Genomic DNA, 8,459 nt, shown 5'->3' on the forward strand with positions numbered 1-8,459 from the left:
TGCCAAGACCATCGAATGCTGATGAAGTGAGACAATTTCTAGGTCTCGTAACTTACTATTCCAGATTCATTCCAGATTCATTCCAGATTTCTCGACAATATCTTACCCGTTACGTTGCCTCCTGAAGAAAAATCAACGCTGGTTGTGGACGTCACAGTGTGAAGCTGCGTTCCTGCATCTCAAATCTGTCATGTGTAGTGAAAAGGTTCTTACACCTTTCGATCCGAGTTTACCTGTTGTTCTCACTACAGACGCGAGTCCCTACGGAATAGCCGCTGTCCTCAGCCATACTATCAATAATATTGAACACCCCATTGCTTACGCTTCACGTTCACTTACTTCCTCAGAACAAAACTACAGCCAGTTGGACCGTGAGGCGATTATCTTCGGAGTGACACATTTCTACAATTATCTATATGGAAAACATTTTCTCCTTATTACAGACAATCAACCACTTACCCGAATATTTCATCACAACAAAGCCCTTCCTCAAATGACACCATATAAACTTTCTCCCTACTACTCGACGTTCGACTACTCGAGATACTCGAAGTACCCGGTTTTTCGAGTTACTCGGTACTCGACACTACTCGGTACTCGGTAAGAGATTTTTCAGTAGTACAGAAAATTTGTTCAGAGAAGTATCCAGAGAAAATTTAGTAGAAGAAATTTAGGAAGCCTATTTGAAGTTTTTTGAGAAGTTATAGAGAAGTTTTTTATTAGAAGTTGTTAGAAGAGACATTTAAAGAAGTGATATTTAGAAGAGAAGTTACAATTTCCAGTCTGGTAGACACCCTGAAGGTAGAGATTTTTCAGTAGTACAGAAAATTTGTTCAGAGAAGTATCCAGAGAAAATTTAGTAGAAGAAATTTAGGAAGCCTATTTGAAGAAGCCTAATTTAGAGAAGTTTTTTGAGAAGTTATAGAGAAGTTTTTTATTAGAAGTTGTTAGAAGAGACATTTAAAGAAGTGATATTTAGAAGAGAAGTTACAGTTAAAAGTGTATAGTTTTGAGTACCTACAAGACAGACATTGTGTTAAAGCATTTTTATAGAAGACATTGTATTGTGACATTTGAAGCTTTATTGTGAATAAAAATTACTCATTTGTTATTTGAAACCCTGAAGTTCCTCTCTGTGTGTCCAAGTCTATGAGTAACCCTACAGGAGAACATCTTCCCCAACTGTGTGGTGAATCCCCCAAACGCTTAAATACAATCGCTTCCACTGCCGTCCTTTCGCCACAGGGGGGGTGAATACCTGCGGCCCCCCAATGTTTAACAAATATCAAAAATGGCCCTCTATACATTTTGAGTTTGACATGACTGAATTAGGTGAATACCTGCGGCCCCCCAATGTTTAACAAATATCAAAAATGGCCCTCTATACATTTTGAGTTTGACATGACTGAATTAGAACCTCCATTTTTCATTGCATATCATTATTCTATCTAAAATTTCAATCATGTAGGTACATTACTTACATGGTAAAATCTACAATCGACTATTCATTCACTTTTTTTTTTTTACAATTCGCGGATTTTACCAAATATTGCGAACATATTATGTACCAACGTGTGACACATTCTTTCACAGTGTTTTGCCTTCCTAAATCATGTACTTACATCACTTTTTAGATTAAGACCATTTTTTGTAGATTCGGGAACTTTGAAAATTTTGCGAATTCACGAAAAATAATCTCAATCCAAAAAATCTGGTGTGAACATCACACGACTTTCCTTATCCTATGGAAAGATGCTTATTTGGGTGTTCTTCTATTGCACCTTTTACAATATCTCTAACCGTTTAGTCAGTATAGCTGAAAACCGTCAAAAGCCGCCAAATGCAGCACCTATTTTGTGTTGCATCCTTAACACATTTCAGGACTTCATACCAAATTTCAACTCTCTAGCTCCTACCGTTCCCGAGATATTATGGAATTACACCGAAAACCGCCACAATGCGGCCGAAATGCCGCCAAGCGTAGCACCGATCTTAACCATTTCTACTGGGAGTTTAGGGCCCAAAATCATGATTTTTTTTTTTTTTTTTTTTTTTCAAAAAAGCATTTTGGCTTCAAATATTAAATGGGTCAAAAAAAGCATATTTAAAATGTAAAATGCTTTTTTCAAAACCAATTTGAATGTAAAATGTATAAATGTACATTTACATTTTACATTTCCATTTTGCGGTTCGCACATCTCTGGTGTCCAAGTCAACCTTCCCTGTGTCCCTACGCCTATCTCAATCCAAGCGCAGTGATTGACAGATCAGTATAATTTATACTGAGATACTAGTATAATTTTGAACCTGTTTAGTATAATTTTTAGTATCGGGAATTTTTTAGATTTTTTGTTAGTATAATTTTTTGGTATAATTTGTAAGACCTATCAGATGCCGGGCGCGAAAAAAACCTTTTATTTTTCGCCAGCGACCGGTGGAGTTTTTTCGGATTTTTTAACGAAACAGGCCCTAAAATATCGATAGTATCGAAATTTATTTATGGAAACAGGGCTCAAAATATCGATAGTATCAAAGCAGCAGCCGCAACCGGGGGACAAGAGCGGCTAGAGTCGATAGCGTTATCTACATTGTATTTTTTTTTCCTTAGGTGGATTGTTGTTAGGTTTCGCGGGGTTTAGAAAAATCTAATCCGTGATGGCTAACAAAGTTCCGCGTCAAGTCTACTGCTAAAATGGAAACTATAAGATGATTTCACTTATAATTTCTCTGGAAAGAAAGGAAAACATCAAAGTGAAAGTGATCAAAATTCAAACTTCAAAGTGATCAAAGTTTAAACTTTAACAATTAACTTATTAACTTCTGTCAAAAAATCAAAGTGGCATATCAAGTGGCAAGTGGCTATACTTTCTGGCCTACATTTCTCTCTGGGAAAGGCCAACATCACGTCGTGAGAGTAGGTCCCAGACGGTCACCCGTCCAATTACTAACCACGCTCGACGTTGCTTAACTTCAATGGACCAAAAGTACTAAGATTTTTTGAATTTCGCGGTCCGCGGTCGTTTTGAGTGATTTAGTATAATTTTTCAAATTTTAGTATAATTTTAGCACGAATCTAGTATAATTTCACTGAAGCCATCTGACAACACTGATCCAAGGCGCAGAAATCCAATTCAGATTCAGATAAGTACAGAGTGGCCCATATATTATAATCATTCTCTCCTTTCCTTCTTTCATCCATCTCTCATCCTTCATTGTCACCCTTCCATCCTCTCCCCACTCTGTACCTAGTGCAGAACCATCACCTATACAGTCCACTCGAATGGACTTGGGTACGTTCCTTCCTATTTATACTTCTCCATTCTACCTCCGTTTTCTCCCTTTTTTCCCAACATAGGTGCTGCAGATGGCGGCATTTCGGCTGTTCTTTGGCGGCTTTCGAGCACTTTCTGGCGGTTTTCATCTATACTGACTAAACGGTTAGAGATATTGTAAAAGTTACAATAAAAGAACACCCAAATAAGCATCTTTCCATAGGATAAGGAAAGTCGTGTGATGTTCACACCAGATTTATTGCTCCCAAATTTTATGGTTTCATTGGTTTCATTATTATTTCATTTTGGTCCAATATTTCGCTGTTTGCGATAGCGCGGTGTTCGCGAAATCCGCGAATCCCAATACATATTTTTCAAATGTACGTGTATGATATATCAAATCATGCTATTTTGAACGTAGAAATCTTGTGGTTATATTACTTTTTCAATTCACTTCTTTTTGGTGTTCGCGGATCCAAAGATGAAGCGAAAAAAATAGCATGATTTGATATATCATACACGTACATTTGAAAAATATGTAGGATTCGCGGATTTCGTGAACACAGCGCTATCGCAAACAGTGAAATATTGGACCAAACTGGAATAATAATGAAACCATAAAATTTGGGAGCAAAAAACACTCTTTTGATTGGTCACACTTGTACTTTCGAGGCATTTTTGTGATTCGCGGTTTCCGAATTCCGCGAAAACCGCGAACCGCAAAAATTCGAGTGAATAGTCGATTGTACTTTAAATTTAACGTAGAAAACGAATATTTAATAATAAATAGGGTTTCTCATTTAAAAATCCAAAGTTGGCACCCGATTCACGGACTTCGCGAAATTTTTCGCGCATCGCGACATTGCCAAAAAAATCGCATCAAAAATCAAAAAGTTACGGGTTTTTTTGTTTTTTGAAATTTCAAGCAGGCTTCGAGAAAAACAATTTAAGCATACATTCTTGGACACCCTGTATCTAACACACGATCAAAAAAGTAATTGAGATGTATCGTTAAATGGTTAAATCACGTGGATTAAGAGCAGAAGACTTTTAGGATTCACGGAGCACACGCTTGATAACTTTATATTTCGGAGAAAATAACTGAACACACTCTTCGTACTTAATAAGTTTCTGAAAATCACGAACAAAAATTCTAGTGCAAAATTTGTACACAGTAATTAAATTTACTGATGAGATTTAAGAAGTAACACTATCAGCTTGTACTGAACAAGTAGAATATTCTTAGCGACAATGTATATCCAGTTTCATAGGGTTAAAGTGCTAAACACTCGGTCATTTCAATTTAACTAATGGGAGAACCAATAACCAACGCTCACATTGATTTAGAACTCGAAGCTTATTATCAAATGAGATTGGAAATTTTATCAGTTCCTTGATAAGAGAGAAATGTAACTACTGAAGGTAACGTGCCGAATGACTTTGTCACCTTATTGCAACGTCACGTAGATAACATGAGTAGGTATAGATAGGTATAGGTACTAACTAGCCAAGCCAAGTCTACAGTCTCATTTTAACATTAACTTCGCCGTTCAGTCAAAAATTACTTTTTAAACAAATCACTAGAAACAATAATATGTTATACAGTCTGTTCATAAAGTCCCAGGCCACTGTTTTATTTTTATTTATTTTTTTATTTTAATTATTATTATTATTATTATTATTATTATTATCATTATTATTACTAGGCAATGCTGAGCAATGTTTATATGACTTCTATTGATTTTGAAGGTATGATTTAATCTGGTTTGTCTTGAGTTGACTCTAATGTTTATATTACTAAGAAGTTCTGGTGAATCAATTTTATTATGAAGAATTTTGAATAGGAACATTAGATCTTGGAGTTTTCTCCTGTTTTCTAAGCTCATGATGTTATTAGACTGCATGATGTTAGTATAGTCGTGGTTTAAGATTGGATTTCGTTGTTTATATGCAATAGTTCTTAAAAATTTGTGTTGGATAGATTCAAGTGAATTTATATGCTCTTTGTATTGAGGCGACCATACCACAGAGCAATACTCAAGACCAGAACGTACGTAGGCATAATAAAGGGTTTTTAATGTGTTCGTATTTCTGAAGTCCTGAGTATGCCTGTAGAGGAAGCCTAATAATCTTAGTGCTTTACTTTTTATATTTAAATAATGGTTATTGAATTTGAGATTGTGGTCAAATGTTACACCCAGATCTTTCATTTGATTCACTCGACTGATAAGTGTATTATTGAGTGTGTACGGATAGATGTATGGGTTTTTACAGGTATGATAGGTCAGAACTTTACATTTGCTCAGATTTAGCTCCATCAGGTTGTCCTGGCACCAGCGGTGCAGGCGTCTCAATACCTCCTGCATGAGCTGTGCATCAATTAATAATTGATTATGAACATCACTAGGATGATTCCCAAAATCCTCCGCAAAAAATACACAGGAAGCAGAGACTTCACAAGAGAAAAGTTTTCCTCTCTCAAGTCTCCACTAATATTTTGAGATTTGTTTATGTTTTTAGTTTCGGCCATGCCTAGGGATCAACTAGCTGAAATCCGGAGTGAGGGTGTGGTTATGTACCAGGTTGAGATGGGCCATTCCTGTCCTTTCTTGGTGTGTGGAAAATGATGTGGTAACTTAACACAGCCTTCATGAGCATGTAAAGTTGGCGGGAAATTCAAAATTTTTCTGCAACTTGTACAATCTGAAATAATTTTTTACTTTTTATCTCAAGCTTGCACGTTTATATTATACTTTTCATTTATATTAGATATTACAAACAAGCAAATTACAAAGCAAACAAAAATAAATATAAAATAAATTTGGTAATTATGCAGAAGTCACGTACGTGGAAAAGAAAAGCTCCTTTTTGTATTTAACCTAACCCTATACCTATAACACTAATCACTGCTCTAATTGTGAAAACTCCTTCTTGTGTTTAACCTAACCCTATAATAACACTGGTCACTGCTTGTTTGTGCCAGTTCCTTTGGTATTGGTAGCAATATTCCACGGACGTGACTTCCACACAAGTACCATAAATTTTAAACATGGCCAATGGGACAGAAGGTTAGAAAAAATACAAAACACTCCCACACTATCCTTGCTTAAGTTACCACTCCAATGCAAAACTGTAGAAACAATATCCTATCTCACCTTGTCCAAGCTTGTCTCAACCCAGTACATAACCACAGCCTGAAGCAATGGATTTCAGCTAGTTTTATAAGAAGGAGAATACTCCCTTCTATCATCTTATCGAAGGGAGAATATTTCTCATTTCTATTTAGTTCATGTTTATAACCTTAATCTAAATAAATAAAATTAGAAGAGAACCTTTTGAAAATTGCTAAAAATTGTAGAAAAATATACAAGGTTTTCTGGAAATATAAATTAGATTCTAAATAAATAAAATTAGAAGAGAACCTTTTGAAAATTGCTAAAAATTGTAGAAAAATATACAAGGTTTTCTGGAAATATAAATTAGAGAGAAGTTTTCTTTTGTGTACCATTAATTAGTAATAGTGGGTGGCCTAACGTCACAATTTTGGCCAAAAGCTGCATTTATTCAGGAAAGCACCAAATTTGGTATGGAACTTCATTGGTAGGTCCCACTAATGGTTCATAATGAAATTTGGAATCAAAAATTAAATTTAGACTTTTGGCCCTGATGGCCACTGAAGCTGAAAATGGATGTTTCAAATTTTATTTTTGGGACTGAATTTAATTATGAATCATTAGTGGGACCTATTCAAAGCACAAATCACCAATCAATATGAATTTCCCATTTTTGTTGCTTAACCTATTAGCAGGAGAACATGGAAAAATGAAATTTTCAATAGACCACTCCGGCCCTGTTTGTCAGATCAAGCTTAAACTTGTACCAAAGTAGTTGCGTTCTTTGAGACCTTTTACATGAGCCACAAATAGCGGATTCTTATTTTAGATTTTTAAGTTGACCCCTCTGGGACCACTCCTGTTGGTGACAGAAAATTGACATCCCCTAAAAATAGGTTTCCCTTAAATATAAAGAAATATGTGTTCTATCATTTTTTCTGTATCCAATCGGTTCTCAAGATTTCAGGGGTGGCAACTTTTTATTTAAACACCCTGTATATGTAAAAAAAAAAGGCTATTGAACCCATGGATTCCATTTTTAACCCATCCTTCCTTTATAATACAATAGATAGAGGAGGTCCACCTTGCAATTTTTTTTTTTTTCATAGGATTGTTAGGTATGGTGGGGAAGTATAATACTAAAATTGAGACCTTGAGAGTTAAGGGGAGAACTTTTGGTGGTGGAAAAACCACTGGAAAACAGCTGAAATTTCACACTTTTGTTGCCTAAAATAATTTATTTTACTCGCACTTCGTGCTCGGGAGGGGGGCTTCGCCCCCCCCCACCCCCCGGGAAGTTTTCTCCTGTTTTCTAAGCTGTTATTAGACTGCATGATGTTAGTATAGTCGTGGTTTATGATTGGGTTTCTTTGTTTATATGCAATAGTTCTTAAAAAATTGTGTTGGATAGATTCAAGTGAATTTATATGCTCTTTGTATTGAGGCGACCGTACCACAGAGCAATACTCAAGACCAGAACGTACGTAGGCATAATAAAGGGTTTTTAATGTGTTCGTATTTCTGAAGTCCTGAGTATGCCTGTAGGTGTAGAGGAAGCCTAATAATCTTAGTGCTTTACTTTTTATGTTTAAATAATGATTAGTGAATTTGAGATTGTGGTCAAATGTTACACCCAGATCTTTCATTTGATTCAATCAACTGATAAATGTATAATTGAGTGTGTACAGATGGATGTATGGGTTTTTACAGGTATGATAGGTCAGAACTTTACATTTGCTCAGATTTAGCTCCATCAGGTTGTCCTGGCACCAGCGGTGCAGGCGTCTCAATACCTCCTGCATGAGCTGTGCATCAATTAATAATTGATTATGAACATCACTAGGATGATTCCCAAAATCCTCCGCAAAAAATACACAGGAAGCAGAGACTTCACAAGAGAAAAGTTTTCCTCTCTCAAGTCTCCACTAATATTTTGAGATTTGTTTATGTTTTTAGTTTCGGCCATGCCTAGGGATCAACTAGCTGAAATCCGGAGTGAGGGTGTGGTTATGTACCAGGTTGAGATGGGCCATTCCTGTCCTTTCTTGGTGTGTGGAAAATGATGTGGTAACTT

General features: G+C 36.0%; 1 long non-coding RNA gene across 2 annotated transcripts; it reads right to left on the reverse strand.

Moving 5' to 3' along the window:
• Positions 1 to 903: 903 nt before the first annotated feature.
• On the reverse strand, positions 904 to 4,896 carry LOC113470567. Of its 2 annotated transcripts, none has more exons than XR_003393581.1 (3): positions 4,229 to 4,896; positions 1,341 to 1,742; positions 904 to 1,258 (listed from the first exon to the last, which is right to left on the reverse strand). It is a non-coding gene; the product is annotated as an uncharacterized LOC113470567 (long non-coding RNA). The 2 variants fall into 2 exon arrangements; XR_003393580.1 differs by having other exon boundaries at positions 1,341 to 1,781.
• Positions 4,897 to 8,459: the final 3,563 nt, after the last annotated feature.

Source organism: Diaphorina citri, unplaced genomic scaffold (assembly GCF_000475195.1).
Source record: "Diaphorina citri unplaced genomic scaffold, Diaci psyllid genome assembly version 1.1 scaffold1670, whole genome shotgun sequence".
NCBI classification, from domain to species: Eukaryota; Metazoa; Arthropoda; class Insecta; order Hemiptera; family Psyllidae; genus Diaphorina; species Diaphorina citri.